The sequence below is a fragment of the Sus scrofa genome, chromosome 3 (genome assembly GCF_054392235.1).
Source record: "Sus scrofa isolate SSC_HxYL_T2T_F1_AM1 chromosome 3, Sscrofa_HxYL_maternal_Yorkshire_Landrace_v2.0, whole genome shotgun sequence".
NCBI classification, from domain to species: domain Eukaryota; kingdom Metazoa; phylum Chordata; class Mammalia; order Artiodactyla; family Suidae; genus Sus; species Sus scrofa.
Window position 1 is genome coordinate 109176723 of NC_139385.1, and position 21636 is coordinate 109198358.

General features: G+C 39.5%; 1 protein-coding gene and 1 long non-coding RNA gene across 11 annotated transcripts in view; both read left to right on the top strand.

Moving 5' to 3' along the window:
* THADA (THADA armadillo repeat containing) overlaps positions 1 to 21636 on the top strand; it is a 324726-nt gene that overhangs the window by 110020 nt on the left and 193070 nt on the right. The gene's annotated exons all lie outside the window — the stretch shown is intronic.
* Positions 17605 to 21213, top strand: LOC146404846 (uncharacterized). Its single transcript, XR_014842076.1, has 3 exons — positions 17605 to 17693; positions 17850 to 18123; positions 18428 to 21213. It is a non-coding gene; the product is annotated as an uncharacterized LOC146404846 (long non-coding RNA).

A 21636-nucleotide genomic window follows, 5' to 3' on the forward strand; every position in this document is an offset into this window, starting at 1 on the left:
AAGCACAGTCCTAGAGGCCATCCATTGCTCCTAATACATCGTTGTCTTTCTTCTGTTTATCTCTGTAACCACTCAAGTTATGAACAACTGATTTAGATACAGGCAAATGGTCAATTACACACTTCCTCCCTTTAATTCTCTTGGTCCCCTCTTTCACTCCCTGCAATCAAAGCCCTCCTAGGCCATTGGTTTCATTTGTATAATTGGTGGCCTGTTTAGACGGTCCAACATTTTTTTTTTCCTTCATCATTTATTCAACAAACACAATTACTACATTCAAGGCTCTGACACTGAGGGGAGTGTAGACATTTATAAAATATGGTCTATGTGTTGAAGAATAGTGGAGGAGGAGAGATAAGACTTGAACTCAACTGTAATGCAAGATGGAAAGCCAGGAGTTCTGTCAGCACCTTTCCCCTCCTTCAGGGGAGGAGCCTGCAGGCGCCCCTCCTCCCACTTCCTCACTTCCCTGCCTCTGCTTAAGTGCACCTCTGTGGAGCTCACACCTTCAAACACTCATCCTTTGTAAACCCCTCCTTCTTCCCACCCCAGTTCTTCAACCATGCAGGTGAGAATATCTCACATGACCATGTCTTCGTCTTGCCTTTGTTCTATCTGTGTGACGAGCAGTGATTCAGATCATGACTGATAACTCGAGAGCAGTGTTTGTGATATGGCTCCCCTATCTATTTGGAGTTGAAATTCTCTTTACTGAAAACACAATGCCACTGGTCTCTAAAGGTGGTGAACGCCCACTTTTTCCCAGAAACACGACTGGTCATCATCTCTGTCACCTTTCTGCTTTTAATTAAGCCAACCTAATTTTCCTTATGCTTCAACCTTTCAGGGAAATAAGAGAGGATTTCTCTTTCAGTGGTGTTCCATTGCTTTAATTAGTTCCTAATACTGCAGGAATGTAGGTTTTAATTTTTATCATTGTAAAAGTATAATGTTTCAGTGGGGAAATAAATATATTTCTCTGGGCTACCTGCAGTACCACCATTTATAATATTTATGTCTTTGGAAAATGTATTTCAATTGCCAGATGATCATTTATAAGTATGGACTTTCTACAGATGGACTTAGCATTCTTAAGTTCTTGCCTCTTCGTTTCCTTCCTGTTTTCAGCCTTCAAAATTGTGCTGCCATGTACTACCAAACTGGTTGGTCCGACCATGAAGATTGAATTCCCAGGGATTCATGGCCTTTTCTGTGGAGGTTTCTTTCTCTGGAAATCTCTTCCTGTCCTTTCCCCCCATTAAATTGAAATGTAATGTTTTTTCTTGGTTTGTGTATAATATCACTCTTTTTAGCATTTTAAAGTAACGTTCCTTGTGATGGACAAATCATAGTTTATGTAATTATTCTTTTACTATGAAATATTTAGTTTTCCCCTAGTTTTTAAAATATTTTGAATAATGGTGTGTTATCTTTATGAAGTTTTAATATGTAGGGTTACTGCTTGTAGATAGATTCTTCTAGGTGTGATTTCTTGGCAACAGAGTTTATAACTAGTCTTCTATTCTTTTTATATATTGTCTGATTTCTTAAAAATTAGTCTTCTTGAAAAACAGTTTCCCCCATCACCGTCTTTCTCAGGAATTTCCGTTAGTTCTCTGTTGCCCATGGTCTGAGGTCTGTACCCCTTTAATTGGCCTTTGCCCTTTTTATTAAACCTTTTTCCTCCTTGTTTTAACCACCTGCCTACTGTGGAGCATTTATAGCCCATCTTATTTTTCCACACAATAAAAAGTGGCACAGGGAATATCCTCACACATTTTAGCTTTGCCCATGTTTTTTGGTGTTATTTCTCTATGATAAATTAACAGAAATGGAAGCACAGGGTTAAAAACACTAACATTCCATGAAACTGATGGCCAGACTTCTTTTAAATACGATATCAATTTACAAATTTGCCAGCACATATAATCTTTCTGGTGGTGGGTATTATTCTTTTTTAAATGCAAGTTTAAGAGAATGTGAGGGGGGAAATTACCATACTGTTTCAATTTATATTGCTTTTATTACTAATAAGGTGGCACATTTGCCCACATTATTTGTTGGTTAATTGTATTTTCTTCAGCTTAGCTTTCAAGGCCCTGTATAATTTGAATTTGCCCTTTCACCTTATCTCTTATTAGTCAAACTCCAAATATTTATTGAACTTTTACCGACTACCAAGAAATACTCATACTCTAATCAAGCTAATCTCCCTACCATTCCTTTGAATGTTCTAATTTTCCCTTGTGTTGCTTTCGTTCATGCTTTTTCTGCTCCTAAAAAGCTTGTTCCCTCTCTTCTACTTACAGTAGGCTGATTTTTCCCATCCTTTGAAGTTCAGCCTGAGTCTTTTTTCCTCTGGAAAGTTTTCCCTCACCTGACTGTGGCTTCCTTGAGAGCAGGGCCTGTGTCTGATGCTCCTTTTTGCCCTAGTACCTTGGAAGGCATCCGCCTTACACGGGAGGCAAAGAAGTGATCTATTGATGTTGCTAAGAAAATGCATGTTGAGTGAGGCCGACCTAGCTTCAGCTTTTGCCTCTGACTTTGGCCAAGTTTAGTCCCTTGCGCCTCGGTTTCTTTATGTCAGCCTCATCACAGGCTGGGGATGTGAGGAGTCAGTGTGGTGATGCTTATAAAGGACCTGGGGCAGTGATGCTGGGTATACAGGAGGCTGTCTCAGCGAGAATTGTTTTTAGATTCATCGAACGAATAAAGTGGTCATCCCAGCACTCACTGATCTCACGGGGCTCCCTGTCCTCAGGAGACTCTTCCTGGTGTGCTCCAGACGATGTGCGCTGTCTCTTTCTGGTGTTAGTATTGCTTCCCGTGTGAATTAGTCAGGTACTCTCAAATCAATTCCAAGTTCTTAAGGGGAGGGATTGTGTTTCCAGTTGTATGGCCTAAAGCACTGTGTAAAGACTGGTAGATTAAGGTAGTTGCATCGCTTTGGTAGCAGTGAAAAAGAGAGCAAAGCAGTGTTGAAGACCTTGTTTTCCATTTTTCACTGAAACCTTCCCTGGACTTTTGCTCGGAGAAACTGCTTTCTTCTAGGGCCTTTAAGAAATGTTTCATTTTGCTGCTTGTTCAGGCAAGTGGAGTTCGTTATTCAGTAGAAGATGGTAAAAATATCCAAATAACACCACTGGATTTCACTTTTCCATATACTGTTTCAAAGTGTTGTAGTCATTAATATTTGTGAGAAACCTATGGTTAATACCACAAGAAGTCATAAACTAAACCAGATTTCCCCCCGTTTTAACTTTCACATGACTTGGCTTAACAACAGCGTTACACCCTAATTTACACCTGGGATTTCAAAAACCTTCCCCAAAAGCTGAAACAATGATTCATATTTAGTCACCATGTGACTGGGTTATTTTCATTTATTGAAAATATAAACAACAAAAAATATCCTGGCTGCAGAGCTCCATGTATTTTAACTAGTGACAGATGCTATCTATGATCAGAATTTCTCCTTAAGTCAGGCATTTTTGACATACACCTCAAGCCTCGCAATTAAGCTTTATGCCTTTCCAAACATAACAGTTAACCAATAAACCAAAATATCAGCCTGGTCTGGCTTAGCTCAGCGGTCTTTTGATTTCTTCCAGTCTGTTTGATGTGGAGGCTTATTGAGATTTATCTACTGAGCTGTTCATAGTTTGTAGGGCTGAGAGCACTGGCTATATTATATAAGATTCCATTACTGACAGGAGAGTGTAGACAGTCCTCTACAGTGTAGATAATTTAGTCAGTTGTGCTGGTCATGGGTTTGTTGAAATTTTTAAGACTTTTGTCAAGGTTTTTTTTTTTTTTTTTCTTAATTAATACTCAATGATTTTTCTTATTTCCAAGTTTATAGTCTGAGCCTCAAGACAGATGTAGTTTGATTGGTTCAATTCAGAAAGAAAATTTTTAAAATTTCAATAGAAATCTCAAGGTAGACTGAAAACTTTTCCACTTATTTGGACCAATGCATGAAGAAGGGAAATAAAAATAGAAGTGTACAGAAATGAAGTATAAATATTTGGTATACAGGGAGTCAGATATCATCCCACTGTATTGTCTGTGATGGTAATAGCATCGGCGTACACAACTTTATAACCTAAAAGCTGCAAAAGACTGTCATGTACTACATAGTCAATAAGTATTATTGCCCATGTTCTAGAGAACACACTTGGAATTTATGTTTTACTTTGCAGCGTGTCTCATATCGAATATGAAGCAGAGCTCGTATTCGGATTTAGCTATAACTCCTAATCCGCTTATTTTCCCATTATATTAAAACTTTTTGTTCTGTAATATACAATATTTCTAAAAGAAGTAAAGTCCTGCCAAACAGCTTTCCAGTGGTTTCATCACATCTTCTTTCCTAAGAAGTGGAGTAAAATTACTCATGTTTACCCTGCTGGAGGTAAGAAAATAAGATCATGTTGGAGAAGTAATAAAGCTTACTCATTCTTTCTGCCTTGTTGCCTCATGGCTCAAATGGGGGAAATACTAGCACTCGCCTCATAGGGTTTTAGGGTAGATTAAGTGAATTAATACATGCAAGGCAATTAGAAAAGTGCCTGGCATAGAGTAAATAATACATTTCACTGTCATTGCCATTCATTTACTCAGCAGGGTTTGTTAATAAGCCAGGTAAAGTGCTAGGCATTGAAAGATAAGTAAGTCAAAATCTTTGCCTTTAAGGGTCTCACAATCAAGCAAACCACACACCGCATGCAAGGGGAGGTTTGGAAGTGCAGAGTAGGGATAAGTACCTGCTGCAGGAGAGGTTTCCTCTAAGAATCAGGATCTGAGCTTGAAGGATAAGTAGAAGTTAGCCAAGTAAAGAAAAACAGTAGAGAAGAAAGTGGCCAGGAGGACAGATGACAGTGGTCAAAGGTTGGTGTGCATATGTTTCTTCAATCCAGGATTTCTTTCTTTTTTAATTAAAATATAGTTGCTTTACAGTGTTCTATCAATTTCTGCTGCATGGCAAAGTGACCCAGTCATTCTTATATGTATATGTATATGTGTATATATATATATATACACACACACATGCATTCTTTTTCTCATGCTGTCTTCTATCATGTTCTATCACAAGTGATTGGCTATGTTTCCCTGTGCTATTTCCCTGGACCTCACAATCCAGCATTTCTTCAAGACTTTGATATACTGATAGGCACTGTGACTCTCCAGTCACAGTATAATTACTTGTTTAAAATATTGAATTATGGAATCCTTTTTATGGAATATATTATGAAGAACTATGTTTTAAAGAACACAGGGAAACTGGATAAACTGGGTGGTGAGAAGTGAGTTCAAGTCAGTAGGCAAGGAGAATGGAGAAGGGGTATTGATTAGAGATATTAAGATGGTCAGTTTAGGAGTTCCCATCATGGCACAACGGAAACGAATCCGACTAGGAACCATGAGGTTTCGGGTTTGATCCCTGGCCTCGCTCAGTGGGTTAAGGATCCGGCATTGCCATGAGCTGTGGTGTAGGTCGAAGACACGGCCCAAGTCTGCCGTTGCTGTGGCTGTGGCAAAGGCCGACAGTTATAGCTCCCATTCAACCCCTAGCTTGGGAACCTCCATATGCTGCAGGTGCAGCCCTGAAAAGACAAAAGACAAAAACAAAAAGAAACAAACAAACAAAAAGATGGTCAGTTTAACAAGATTTGATGAAAAATGAGACCGAAGAAGAGGAGTGAGATGATGGCAGACCTTTGCTTGGGCCAGTGTCTGCAACTGATGGTGCTCCTTACAGAGGTGAAGATTTAGGAGGAGAAGCAGATGGGTGACGGATGGGAGAAAATTCTGTGTTCAGTTATCAGTTATTGTATCTGTTTTGAGAAGCCCAAGAGCCATCCAGTGGAACATAGTCATATGCCTAAGTTCTGGGCTGGATGAAGGAGTCACTCATGGTATTTTCTGCCAGGAAAGTGCATAGAGAACCCAGATTGGTGAGGATAGACTCCTGGGGACGTCACTGTTTAAGTGACGTGTGGAGAAAGTGGATCTCTCAGCAGAGATCAAGCATTTCCACAATCTGATATTCTTTGGGCCAGGCTTGTCTGCTTCCCGTGCTCCCCTTTCAAGATCCATGAGTATTTTGTTTTGTTTTTTTAGAAAGTGCCTGACTCCACCCATGCAGGAAACCTACTTTGCCGGCTACTCCTTCTCCCAAGAATCTGGGCAGTTGTAGCAAGAGGCACTTCACCCACACCCTAAACTCTCCCGGGAGGGCTGTGTGATACCCCGCCCAACCCTTCTGAGTCCAGAGGGGGAAGGTGGAGCCATCCTGCATTGTTAAGTTTTTGAGTGTGAGGTCCTTCCGTGTAACTGGAGAAATCATGAAAGAGAAGAATTCCGCTGGCTTAAACAAGTTCAGTGGATTTTAATTTTCCCGATAAACTATTATTAAGAAATTGTTTTGGAGATTTACTCTCTGAGTAGGATTAGCTAACCTACATTTTTCATTTGGATAAGTAGTTCTTTAATTAGAAACCAAGATTTAGGGAATAATTTCCCATTGCTTTATGTAGTGTAGAGAAGGTATGCGAAAATACCAAATGAAGGTTTTCCTCATGAGAGTGAGAAGCTGGGAAAACAAGAGGAAATTATAATATGTTAAGGGAAAGGATTCTCTTCATCCAGTATGCCTGCTTTTATCTTCAATTCTGGAAGTCTCTGCCGGCAGGGGTTTTTGGTTTTTTGGGGTTTTTTTTGTTTTTTTTTTTTTAATTCCCTATTCTTGTTGTGCCAAAAGTTGCATATTTCTGGCAAAATGTTCATTACTGGCTAGGGGTGCAACAAGAAGTCCTGTGCCAGAGAATTAAGCAAGGAGAAGTCTGTCAAAACAAATATTCTACTTTGAAAATTTAGTCCTGTGGGGAAGGGGGGAGGGGGGAGATAGTGCAGGAGCCCAGGCCATGTTTTAAGGCTGAGTATTTATTTCATAAGAATTCTGTGTTCAGAAAGATTGCTGCTTGTAGGAGTTGCTGGAGAAAACAGGATTGTGATACATTAAATGTCCTGATGAGCAAGGATGGATTTTGGGGGGATTTTCAGTTTGCTCTAGTGTTTGATATTTTGCTCATAGAATGACAGCCTTTGCTAAGAGTGAAACATGTTGATAACAAATAGCCTTTTAAATTTAATTCAAGAGGCAGTTAACAAAACTTATGTTTACGTGGAAAAACTCTCAGGCCTGAGGATATTAAACATGTATAAACAAACATGCGCATAAACACACAGTCTACTTCATAAGCCTTTATTTGGCTGGGAAATGCCGATTTTATATAATTTCAGTCTAAAAAGTATTGGCTGATTGATTCAAAAAAGAAAAATTTGGCTTTTTTTAACCCCTCTCAATTTTTCTTTGTACTTCTTCCTTGTTACTTTAAAAAAAAGGTTTTATAGAAGAATGATTATAGATTGGGTAGATCCACGGTTTTTGGATTTCTTTGCTATGTTGCTTAAAGCTACTATTATAGAGTTGCTCTTCAATTGAAGTTGGAAAAACATAGGCTGACATTTGTGTTACTTTCCCCTGGGGTGGGGGTGGGGACTAACCATATGACGCCTCAAGGATGAAAACTGTTGCACGCAAAAGTGGATTTTGAGGATTTCCTGAAAGATCTGCATACAACCAGTGTTATTTTTTGAAAGAATTTAAAAAATAAAATATACTTCATTGTAATAGTGAAGTAAATGATCAGACATAATAGAGTGTGTTCATAATAAAAAAAAGCCATCAGACTAATATTAATGAAATACAGACCAGCTTATTTTTATCTCCTTTGGGCACATTTAAACTTGCTACCATAGGCAATTCAGGGAACACATACCTTCTTCTAGAGCACTGGGGGGAACTTTTCTGCTCTGTGACTCTGACTTGACATACTTTGTTACTGAGAGAAGCCTTAGTATATATATTTTTTAATTGTAGTAATTCAAAAGAATAAAAATTTTTGGAGGGGTTGAAAAGATCCTGGTGCACCATTGGAATTTGCCTTTAGTAAATGTAACATTTGTTTTCTAAAGAACTATAACAACATACTTAAATTCCAGAACAGTAAGCAAAATAGCTTAAGTTCACTGACTTGAAAAAACATTCTTTTATACTGCACGGTTCTAAAATAAATACTTAAAAGAAACAGAGAGCAAACCATTCTATCTTGGATTTCATTTTCCTTCAGATAGAACAGCTAGAACAAACATTCTTGCTAGTTAACATTGCCTGTGTTTTTATGAAGTTAATAACTGACCTGTCAATCACGCCCTATATAAATACGGTAGTTGAATGCTTTCTGCTTTAGAAGCACTTTTATTTACAAGAGCTGCCAGCCAAGATTTCCAAAGGACTCCACGGGCTGTTTGCTTTGATCTGTTTTGAGGGCTGGTCTCTTTATACCTGTTGGTTTGCTATTTATGATACCTTTGTGTAATCAGGTATGGGGAGAGCAGATGTGCAGAATAAACACGTCTTAAGGAAACCAAGGCTCAAGAGAAATGGTGTAATTATGCACCAACAGCTTTAAAAAAAGAGAGAGAGAGTATTTTCTTAAATCAACTTAGTTGCTGTTATGACAGGAGAACAGATGTTGTGGTATTCACCCCGGAGAAGGAAAAGAGTCTCTCTTAAATCTCAGTTTATAATGAATGGAGGTGGTGTGTTTATCCCCACCCTTCAAACTGTTGCTCTCCTTTAAATTTGTAAATTGCTGAGATGTTGCAGCTCTTCTCAGTTGACTTTTACCTTTGACCTTTTTTTCATTTGCTCCTTCCCTAGGAAATGTTTACCACATGTCTCTATCCAAATAAGCGGCTCTCTGGGGGAAGAGTTACCTTTGCATTTTGAACTGAAAATGCTCTTTTAATGTTTAGGACAGATTTCAGAAAGGGATGGCTTTTTGTTGTTGTGACTTTTAAGATTTTGATTTGGAAGATGGTTGAAAGGTACAAACATATAGTTATGAGATAAATACTAGGGACACAATGTACAACATGATAAATATAATTAATACTGCTTTATGTTATAAATGAAAGTGGTTAAGAGAATAAATCCCTCGAATCTCACTTCTAGGGACCTGAAAATCAAATTCATCTTTAGCTTTATCCCCCATAGTGCCAAGCACGGCACCTCTGCTAGCATAAGGGTGCAGTACAGGAAAGAATGGCAGAAATTAAGAGAAACCCAAGTCCTTTGGTCATGTTTCCAAAATGATCTGTTGATCATTTGGTCTCGTTCATCTTTCAATTAAATGATGCCCTAATAATTCCTGTGCATTATATTTCATGCTGCTTTTCTCTAGGAATTTGAATGTTTGAATATATTAGAGAGATTGTTAACTTCTATTTTACTTTAAAATTGGAAAACTTAGGAGTTCCCATTGTGGCTCAGAGGAAACGAACCCGACTAGTGTCCATGAGGATGCAGGTTCAGTCCCTGGCCTCACCCGGTGGGTTAAGGATCCGGGATTGCTGTGAGCTGTGGTGTAGGCTGTATACTTTTCATTCATTTTTTTTTTTTTTTTTGGTCTTTTTGCTATTTCTTGGGCCACTCCCGTGGCATATGGAGGTTCCCAGGCTAGGGGTCGAATCGGAGCTCTAGCCACCGGCCTACGCCAGAGCCACAGCAACTCAGGATCCCAGCCGCGTCTGCAACCTACACCACAGCTCACGGCAACGCTGGATCGTTAACCCACTGAGCAAGGGCAGGGACCGAACCCCGCAACCTCATGGTTCCTAGTCAGATTCGTTAACCACTGCGCCACGACGGGAACTCCTTCATTCATACTGATTTTACTGGAGCTTTTGGTCAGCAGCTTTCCCTGTTGCAACACTGGCATGAATCTTCAACTTTCTGTGGAAGAGTGCCTGAACATGCCCTAAGGTTTAGAAAGCAGGTATTTTATTAACCAGTTTTCTTCTTGCTTTCTTTGTTGCTCAGGAAACTCAAAATCCTGTGTCTTTAGGTATGATAGCTATTTATTTGGTTCCTTGTTTGTAGTTTTTTTTAATTGTTTTTTCCTTCCAGTTTCATTGAGCTATAACTGACATACAGCACGGTATAAGTTTAAGGTATACAGCTTAATGATTTGATTTATATACATCATGAAATGTTTACCACAGTAAGTTTAGTGACTCCGTCATCTCATGTAGATACAAAATTAAAGAAACAGAAAAAATTTTTTTTCTTGTGATGAGAACGCTTTCAGATTTATTCTCTTAACCGCTTTCATTTATAACATAAAGCAGTATTAATTATATTTATCATGTTGTACATTGTGTCCCTAGTATTTATCTCATAACTAGATGTTTGTACCTTTCAACCATCTTCCTCTAATTCTAACCACCTCCATCTCGGGAACCTCAAATCTGATCTCTTTTTCAATGAGTTTGTTTGTTTGCTTGTTTTTGAAGCACAACTGACCTATGACACTGTGTTAGTTCCTGTTACACAACATAGTGATGCAATATTTCTAAACAGTTCAAAATGATCATCATGATAACACACTGTCACCGTACAGGTTTTAAATGCTAACGTCTCTACAATAATTAATGTGTAAAATGCACACACAAATACTGCATTTTCAGCATATGCAGCAGTCTTCCCCAGATAATTACTTGCCAGAGTAAAATCATTTTATAAACTTGAAAATAGATTAAAGCTTGGCTTGAAACTCTGGACTCCTTCTACACAGCTCATGGGGTCAAAGGTGGGACAGTCCTGGGGTCGCCTGGAGCCAGCGAGAGTGAGCGAGTACGGTCATGTTGCCTTTGTTGAGGCACAAACATCTAAAAGGTATGAAACCGCCCAAATTACATCTGAGCATCCTCAGGCCTTTGATTGCCTGAACTCTGTTGGAAGCTGAGTGGCCCAGGGCAGCTCAAGATCAGGCCAGAGAAGGAAGCCATGTCCCAGACCCCAGGGAAGAGACCGCCTCTCCAAATGATGTGCGGAGGGACCGTTTTGGAATCCATGGTACTGCTTGGCTGGCAGATTAGCAGAAGGAAAGTCCCCTCCAATATTTTCATTTTGCATTCGTCCAAGGCTCAAACCTATAATTAAATGTTCTGAACAAAGACCCTATTAATGCACACCATCCAGATTGATGACTAACAGCTCTTCCTTCCAGGTCCATAAGGAAATCTGTAACACTTAATGCAAAATAAAGACCCTAGTCAGGTTTTAGGGGGAGGGTGAAGTCAGGGAGTGAATGTAGTTAGGACTGAGTTTGCCTTTAAGAAGTCATTTTTTCAGTGCTGTGTAAAATGGACCGTTCAGTGTTTACCGTGTTTACTCAAGGATGTGTGATTTACGGAGTGATCTAAGATTTAGTGACAGTGATAGGGTTTTTTTAAACTTTAGGAACATAGTTGAGAAAAAGTCTCTTTTTAATTCTTTTTTTTTTGTGGGCAGTGTAGACTTATATAAAAATGTTTAGGACAGACTTAAACACAGTCATGTTACTCACTGGCCAAAACTTCAAGTAGATTTCCAGGATTTGAGAAATCTGGTTGAAACTCATTAGCTTGCATTCAGGGCCTTCTGACGTCCAACCTGCTCCCTCCTCCAGGAGCATTTTGGTCCAGCTTCTTCCTTCGTCCCCAGGCAGGCCTTGCTCGTCTCTCTCTCCATGGTTTCCTGCCAGCCCCTTCTCCTCCACATACTTCCTCCTCCTTCAACCTCCCCCGCCTCTGGGAAAGGGGACCCTTAGCTGTCCTTCAAGCCCTGGAGCCACCAAGACTAATTTAAGACTGCTCTTTCTCTACATTTCCAAATCTGTCCACCTCCTGGTGCCTTCCATCCATGGAGCTAGGTTTCCCTGAGCATCCCTCTGCTTTGGCCTCCAGAGCAAGCTTGTGCCACTTTGTTAGCTCTTACCATGCCAGTCCTTCAATCATGCTTTAACTTCTGTCATATGTTTTAAGCTTGATGTTAAGTCCTTGAGGCTTAGAATTGAACCTTAATGTGCGCTGCCGGTGTCCTCCAGAGCACTTAGCATACTGCTCAGGACACGACTGTCCATTGCTTGATTGATTGGTGTATGTCTAGGCCCAGGATTGAGAATTAGCAGTCTATAAACACCGCAAGCTCTTTTTAGAACTGCTGGGTACCTTTGTACCAGGTTCATATTTTGGCTTGTCAGCTTGGTAGTAGAGATGTCAGGCCTAGATCTGTCCAGAAAAATCTGTTTTCCAAATCTCTCTCTCTCTCTCTTTTTTTTTTTTTTTTTTTTTTTTTTTTTTTTTTTTGGTCTTTTTAAGGTGGTACCTGCGGCACATGGAGGTTCCCAGGCTAGGGGTCGAATCGGAGCTGTAGCTGCCAGCCTACGCCACAGCCCCAGCAACTAGGGATCTGAGCCACGTCTGTGACCTGCACCACGGCTCATGGCAATGTTGGATCCTTAACCCACTGAGCAAGGCCAGGGACCAAACCTGTATCCTCATGGATGCTAGTCAGATTCGTTTCCACTGAACCATGACAGGCACTCGGTGTTTTCCACATCTTTACATGAACAGAATGGTGTTTCAGTCACACTCTGGAGCATTGTCAGCCAGGGACTGCCAACTCTTCCTTATGCTGACTAGCTGACTCAGGTGGACTGTTCCTCAGATCTCATTTCAGCTTTCTGGGGTACTTTTGTTCTTAATTAAAGGAAAGCTTATTTCTAAGACCATTCTTGAACCAAAGGCAAGTGAATATTCATTAAATGTTGACTTTCTTGACTTTAATTCACTTCAGTGGGTGACAGCTCAGGTGGGATTATGCCTTGACAGTGATCTGACAAGGCCCTTGTTCCTGGTAGTTATTGACTTTTCCAGTGTGAACCTTTTTGGTAGAGTAGGAGGCCAACATCCTGGTGTCTGAACCATATAAGGAACTGGCTTTCTTTTAATTTTGTGTTTTGAGTTTGAGGAAGATGGAGACTGTGCCAAGTTGGGACGTTCGAGCCTTCAGTGCTTAACTCATTTGATCTGAAAATTACTGGTAAAAGTACTACTTCTGCCAAGTGTAAAACCAAGTCTTAGAATATCGAATGCCCTGATATGACTGACGCAGCCCGCTTTAAGGCTTCTGAAAGCTTAAGCCAGACTCTAGGAAGAGATTTTAATAGGCCGATGTGAACCCAATGCCCACAGTTGTCAAGGCTTCACACTTGTGTAGTGCTTTTTGACACTCCTAAAATGAATGTTTATTCATTCGACAAATATTTTTTGAGCACCAGCTTGGAGCCAGACATTGTTCCAGGTCCGTGGAATACAGGGATGAACCATCACCAAGTGTTTCACTTCTCTGTTATTTTGAATTTTAACTTCTAACCTGCTTCCTCTTACTAGAATGTCAGCTCCTTGGGAGTGGATCTTTATCTCATTCACTGCTCCATCTCCAGCACCTGGAGCAGTGCCTGACATATAGCAGAAGCCCAGTAAATATTTATCAACATATTAGTGAAGTTCTACAGTGAAGGAAGTAAGAGTTGCTGCTGTAATGGTACATGGTGGATACATGGAATCTGGGCTTAGAGGAATCAAGGAAGACACCTTAGAGCAAAAAAGATAATGGCTGAGCAAAAGGATATGCAGTATTTACCTGAGAAAGAGGAGGTGATATAGGAGGGGGCTGTTCCTGTTCAGAAGTCAGGAGTGATATGAGCCATCACAACACATGATTGCTATGCAGAGTGCAAGGGCCACGTGGCCTGAGATGAGGTCAGCCAACCTGAGGACACAGGAGCAAGGAAGTTATTTCAAGCACAGGTATAAAGGGATTAGATTTGTTTTAGTTTGATCAGTTTGACCACTGTGTAGAGAACACAGTAAAGCTGGATTGGAAGTAAAAGTTTGAAGACCAGGGGATGAGTTTGTTTGAATGGCTTTGTTTGTTAGGATAATATAGGCTAATGGTACCCAAACATTTGGACTTCATGAACCAGAAAAAAAAAATTAAATTTTGTGGATCACCATAATGGAGTTACTAACCTTTTCGTTTTGTTAAGTAAGGATGTTAAATGCACCACCTGTCAGAATCATTTCGTAAAACAAAGGACATTTTAATATACATGCCCACAAATACATACAGACCGCAGTCACAGGAGAATGTCAAATAAATGTTAGATGGTGAAATGGAATACATTTAGCTTGGCTTTCTCATTTTCCTCGTGAACGGTATACTGTGGTGTTCTGCTATTTATAAAGGTGATCCAGCCTAGGGAAGAAATGTTGGTGGTCTGAATTAGAATAGTGACAATGAAAGTTGAAAGAAATGAATAGAATTGAGAAATAGGAGGTCGAATCAGCAGAAATTGATGATTTCAAAGTACTTTCACATTTGATCCTAGTGGTAACCTGGTAAGGGAGTTAGGTTAGGTATAATTATCCCCGTTTAATAGATAGGAGACTGAGACTCAGAAGTTAAGTGACTTAACCTGAGTCGCATATCTGAGTAATAGCAGGATTGAAACCACCATTAAAATGGTGTGAAACTCTAGGTATGTGGCTCCCCTAACTTACCCTTTCTGATTTTTTTTTTTTTTTTTGTCAAATTTCAGGGAAGAATGGAAAAGGAATCATGGGCTCCCTATGAGTCATGTGTTTTAGGGCAAAACATATGATATTGTCCATTCTTAGAATAAAACAATATTTTAGTGATGACTCTGATTCATCCTAATTTTGCAACATCATCTATTACCAATCCATGAACTTGAGTAACCCTATTTAAATCAGGCCAGAGGAGACGAAGAGGCTTCTTTGGCTGTATTTTCATTTTTATCCTGTCCCTTTGTCCTTTCTATAAATAAGCCTTGGCCACCCTATTTATGGATCTCTGTGGAGAGAGTGAGGCTTTGTGTGTATGTAAGGATATTTATCTCCTACCACCTGATTTGTTGGTTTGTCCCCCTTTTTCTTTCTTAGTGTACTTACAGGTTGAAGTTACTTGGTACTACATAAATTTTAGAAAGCATGGAGTAGGTTTTATGATGGACTGCCCCTTGTTGAATGGCAAATAAAGAAGTAGAAGTAAATACAAAGAACAAAATTGGACTTAAAGGAGGAAAAAATGAAGCAATCACAATTTGAATTAGACAAAAGGAAAAAATGTATTAGAAAATATTTGTGGGCAGTTCCTTCTAAATGGCTTTATAAACAACATTTTTGGTGTGTAGTCATAAAATCCTCTGACCTATGAAACACCAATTTAATGGAATTAATTAAAACTAAGACGGAATGCCAAAATTTACATGTGAAAATGATCAGTGACTGTTCCTTCAATTAGTTATTTTTATTCAGCCTTTGTATCAGTCATTCTCTGGGCTGCTTGTTTTCTGACAAATTTGGAAAACTACTAGAGTGACTGTAAATTATTTCCGTACAGACTCAACAGCTAGCCAGTGTTACTGTAATCACAAATAATTGTGAGAAATATGGTTTTTCTTTTCCAAGGATGAAATATACCTTTGTTGAAGCATCTGCATCTATTTGTGTGTATGTTCAGTGTCTATCTTTACCACTAGAATGAGCGCATTAAAAAACAAATACTGTTTTCGTAGATTGGGTGAGTAGGAGAATGGGAGAGCAGCATTATATATCACCATTTTTATTGTCTCACACACATCCTCTGGGTGTGTGTGTGTGTGTGTGTATGTGTGTGTGTATGTATGCAGGTACACTCATTATTTGTGTTTGGACACCCTAACCATGTTTTTTTCTACCAATATGGATCCATCCACCCCATTTTATAGCTTTCTTCCTGGCCTCTGACTCTTATATTTGCTACAAAATATAAGTGTTAACATATTCAGAATACTAGGTAAAATTTTTTTGTGCCAGACCCAAATTTTAGCCATATTTTCAGTGCCTGCACTTCATGTACTTTTATTTTTTTTTTCACTTCATGTATTTTTAGAAGCTATTTGTATAGCAAGCATGAAAGTGACTTATGTTCTCTGATACTCTTGGATCTTAGAATCTCAAGGTGTGTTGACGTTAATGGTAATTTGTACCAGTCCCCCCCCCCCTTTCCTTTCATCTCCTCTTTTAAAGTGGGGTAGGGAACAAGGAGGGCCAGGTGGCAGGAGCCAAGGCCAAAGAACAATGCGTGAGTAATTGGATGAGAAGGTACAGTGTTAGATTTGTCCATGTATTATCTCATTTCTCACAGTAACTCCACAGAGTAGGCACTGTTATTCGCATTTTATAGAAAACAAGGTGGGAAGGTACTCAGCAAGGCTGAACAAATCACCCAAGCTTACACAGCCAAGAAATAATTCTCCTCTCATCTGGCTGCTTCTAAACCTTTGCTCTTTCTCTACATTGTGTTTCCTCATGTCCATCCCACCACAGAATAAATAATCTATGGAACATGGTTTCAAATTTTAATCCGTGATGTAGTAGAAGCTTGTCTTTCTTTCTTTCTTTCTTTTTTTTTTAGAAGCCTTTTCTAAAATAAAACACTGTGTGTATTATGTAAAAATATTTTGTTATTGAAAATAAGCTGAATGTAGGCAGATAAATAGTATTTGAACTGCCTCAGTTTATGTGTCATATTATTAGCTCTTGTCTGAACTCATAGCATTGTTTTGCTTTAAATGTGATTATATAATTAAGATAGGTATTTTGCTTAACATTTGTGAGTTTTACACATTTTTAAAGACTTTACTTGGAGGTATTTATATACTTCAAATATTTACTGGGAAGTATCTTTGCAAGGTTAGGTGAAACATTTGACCAAGCTCCCACTTTCAATGAGTCTCTGTTGGGAAAGGTTAAATAGCACTGTAGAATAGTCTTTGGGCATTCAAGCAGTTCCTCTGCTCAAATAACGGTGAGTAAAATTGATGGTTTTAGTAATAAGGTCATAAAGTCAAAAAGAGTTACCACAGTGTGGTCAACATTTGACCATAAGGAACAGTATGTAAAAGTTGGTTAGCTGGAAGGATGTCCTGCCTTCTTAGTGACTGTTGTGTCTCTGTTTCTTTAGAGTCATAGCCAAATTGGAAAGAAGGGGAAAATCTTTTATGTAGGACATTTTGCATTTAGAATTGTTGTTCTTTAGATTCCCATGGCAAAAAGCTTCTACAGATCCATATAAACCAGAACCTATCCTTTGAATAAAATGCCTCTCTGCTGTATTGCTTATTCAGAATACTCTGTAATAGTATTGAGCCACCTTCTTGTTGGCCTCTTCTCTAAACCTTGTTTGACACATCATGGAACTTCATGTTTTTTAACTGATGTTTTCTATTCTTTGCATTGGAATGTGTGTGTGTGGCAGGGAGAGAAGTACTACAGTCATTCCAAGACTTACCTAAAATTTATAATCAATATTAGAAAATAGCGGGATGTTTTTAAGGGATTAAATTGAAGTAGATATAATACAGGGACCAGAAGAAAATTTTAAAATGAGGAAGAGGTAAATTCACATTCTCAGAAAAATGGGATAAAATTGATTGCATGAAATAGGAACAGGATGGTATTTTTAAAAGAGCAGTCAGAATAAGAAAGAGCTCTAGGAAATTAAGAAAACATGATAGCCCAAATAAAAATTTCAGTACATGGGATAGAAGACAAAGTAAAAGAGCCTTTTCAGAGATACAACTAAAGAAATCAAGAGAGATGGAACATGAGAGAGGAAAATAATATGAAAATTAGAAGATTATTTCAGGCGGCTCAATATCCAACTTACAAGAGTTCAGAAGGGAGAGCAGAGCAAAGTGAGGGCAGGAAATTGTCAAAGAAATAGCACAGGGACATTTCCTAGAACTAAAGGACACAAGTTCTAGTACAATGAGTGAAAAATGAGCCACACCAAGACACATCATCATGCAATTTCTAAAATTTTGTAGAGTAAAACAAAACCAGCCAAAACAGTTCACATATGGAGAATTAAGGATCAAAATGACAGCAGACTGAGAAGATAGAAGAGCGATATCTTCAAAATTCTGACGCTGTATGATTTCTTTGCTTTTCTTTTGCATGCAACTAGATTATTGATCAAATGCTGAGATAAAATAATAAGAATATACTTTTATTCAAAACATTTTTTAATTAAAGCAAGAAAAACTCTCTTTTTTACTTAGAGAACATAAATGAGTAAAGCACCTAAATGTTTTTTAAAAAGTAAGTTGCTTGGAGTTCCCGTCGTGGCGCAGTGGTTAACGAATCCGACTAGGAACCATGAGGTCGAGGGTTCGGTTCCTGCCCTTGCTCAGTGGGTTAACGATCCGGCGTTGCCGTGAGCTGTGGTGTAGGTTGCAGACGCGGCTCGGATCCCGCGTTGCTGTGGCTCTGGCGTAGGCTGGCGGCTACAGCTCCGACTGGACCCCTAGCCTGGGAACCTCCATATGCCGCGGGAGCGGCCCAAGAAATAGCAACAACAACAACAAAAAGACAAAAGACAAAAAAAAAAAATAAAAATAAAAAGTAAGTTGCTGAACAGTATTTAACACACATCTGTGTTTGTCTCTCCGCCAGAACAACTGTGTACATGATAATTTTAATGTTTATAAATAGATAAATAAATGGATAGAGAAAAGGTCTAGAGTGGGCCAGTGTGATATTTACTTATTTATATATTGCATAGGGTGTTTTAATGAGAATTAATTGTAATTAATAGAATATAACTGAAAAAGGGGGAAGAAAAGAGACGTGATTTACTCCTTAACTTATGTTTTAAAATGTAGGCAGTGCATATTCTGTCTGTCTCCTCTGCTAGGTACTGTAGGAGATACAGTTGAAGTAGCAAACACAGCCTTAGCCTTTGAAGGATGTTGGGTTTGGCTGTTAAGGGAAACACGCATGGAAGGGAATGGGGCTCCCAGCCGTGTTGAAAGTCTGCCTCTGTGTGATCTCAATGTACAGGCTGCTCTCAGGGCCAAGCAGATGGCTTTCCAGGGTCTGTGAAGAGGCGGCAGCCTACTTACTTCATAGTACTTAAAAGAACAAAACAAAAAACCAGTATTCTTGAGAACACCAAACATGGAACCCTGATCTTGGAATGTCTAATTTAATAAATGTCATTTGCATTGCTACAGAAACCAACAGTCTTCCAGCTGCCAAACCCAGGAGCCAGAGGTTAGGGTTTTAAATAATAATAGCAATAATGAGTTATACTTATTCCAGATTAGTCTTCTGGCTCTCCAAAAAATAAGTGGCTAAGATGTCCAAAATGTTCTTTTCGCAACTCTGCCAAACACTGGCTTTTCCTCTTCGTCTGGAGATGCAGCCAATCTGTTGAAAATTATCCCCTCCCCCTTTTTTTTGAGTACTTCCAGGCAGTTGTTCAGAGAGAAGACTAAATCCTGCAGTCTAAGGTGGACATTCACTAAATGGAGACTCTTTCCCATACTTTTTCAGCAGAAGAAATCACTCTGATTTCTGAGTCTTACTTCATTTCTCCTACCTGTGTATTTGGGGAGATGTACACCGGACAGCATATCATACCCAGTTGTGGACAGCGTTGTGTATTAATTGGGAGTGTAACATTTGCCTGGCGACTCCTTGGTTTTTTGTTTTTGTTTTTTTTTTCCCCTTGTAAATAAGCCTTGGCATTCACTAGGGCAAAGGAAGCCTTGACCCTGAATAAGAACAAGTATGCACACTTTTTTTCTGGTTTAATTTGCATGAGATTTAGAGGGTTTTTTTTGTTTTTTTCTTTCCTTTGTATTTTAAGTTTTTAATTTTGGGGGTGGGGGAGTTGTGGTGAGGAAGTCGGTTAGAGCTATTGTAGTGTGTGGTGAGATTCTCTTAATTTGAATAGAGGAGAGGCTTGAGACTTATTAGACCAAATAGAATATCTGTGGTCCAGTGATCTCTGAAAATGCTTTGTAAGAGCAGATGGATAGATTTTTAGTTGGCAGTTTGCCTGCTCGTCTACTCCCTTTAAAGTCGGTGGGTGGGCCTGGCTCAGTGTCTGGCAGTAGAAGCTCAGGTCGGGAATCTTAATCTAAGTTGATCAGGCTGATTGACAGCAGTGGAGAGATGCTATCTGACCCAATCATGAGGACATGAACTCCTTTGAAAATCGGCCTGTCTGGGCCAGTGTCCTCTGCTTGTTAAGCAAATGCCTGGCACAGGATGGTTGGATTACCTGTGTAATGGAAGCCCTGAAAGGTCTAGTGGCTAGATTGGGTATCAAAAGAATTGGGTTCTAGTCCTGCACTTTCCCCCAACTTGTATTTTGATCTTGGGAGATTTCCTTAATTCCTCTGGGCATTGGTTTCCTCATCTGGAAAATTAAGTGAGGCGAGTAGCAGCCCTTCTCTGAGAGTTCTTCTCATTATAATATGTTCCTTGAAGTCTGGGACTCTGTTGGTACCTTCCCCTTGCTTTAACAAGAGGAATTGGCAACTGAATGTTAGCCTTAATGAAAATGTTCATAAAGTTTAGAGTAAGATCTTGAAAAAATTAGTTGAATGAAAGCATAACAGGGATAGAAACCAGAAAGCTTTTATTTTGAAATACTGGACTTTTTGCTAAATTAGTCTATTAGTTATTAATGAGTCAAAGAGAAATTTCTAGGTGATTTCTTGCTGGCATTCAGGATGGGGATGAGGCAGGTTCAGCATTGTTTGAACTGTTTGCATGTTTAGTGCATTTGCTTGACTAGAGTTTTAATGCCTATACGATACTCTTTAGAAGTACCAAGTAAGACCTTTTTAGTCCTGTACATATTTTTAGAATCAGGCTGATGGGGATTGGCCTCCTATGGTTGTGAAGAAGGCAGCCCATCCTTTACTGGGGCAAGATTTGTGGAGGGCGTGCTAACAAAACAGTAAGAAAGCAGCAGCTATTTACTGAGTGTCCTGTGTGCCAGCACCATTCTAAATGCTGAGGTTAGAGAAGAAATAAGACAGTTTTTAGTCTCAAGAAGCTCACTTCGTCGTGAGAAGAGACAAACATGGAGCATGTTTTAATAAAACAACAGTAGGAGTTACCGTCATAGCTCCGGGAACGAATCCCGACTAGGAACCATGAGGTTGCGGGTTCGATCCCTGGCCTCGCTCAGTGGGTTAAGGATCCGGCGTTGCCATGAACTGTGGTGTTGGTTGCAGACTCGGCTCGGATCCCGTGTTGCCGTGGCTCTGGGGTAGGCTGGTAGCTATAGCTCTGATTCGACCCCTAGCCTGGGAACTTCCATATGCCGCGGGTACGGCCCTAGAAAATGCAGAAAGACAAAAAAATAAAATAAAAATAAAAAAGAAATAACAATAACTATGAATGTTACGAAAAAGATGTAATCACTATTTTAGGGACGAGTGGGCAGTGACAGGTGGAGTGTGCGTCTTTAGCTACAGAGGTTTGAAAAGATGGGAACAGAAGGAAGTGAGGACGCTCTCTCTCGGAGCCTTCGCACTCTAGACTGTGCCTCTGGAGCTCACACAGGTGTATCAGAGCCTGTGCCTGCTGAGGATAAGGTGGAGGCCAAAGTGATGATCCCTGCCCTCAATCTGCTTTAACCTCAGGAGTTCTGGTTTGGTGTTGGTTGTATATTTTGAATATTGGGATTATATATGAAAAAATGTGATCTGTTGCTTTAAAGATTTGGAAAACAGCTGCCTCGGAATAAACCAGTTATGTTCATTCTTGCCCTTAGTACCTTAACTCTTGTGTTTTGCAGTTGTGCCATGCAGT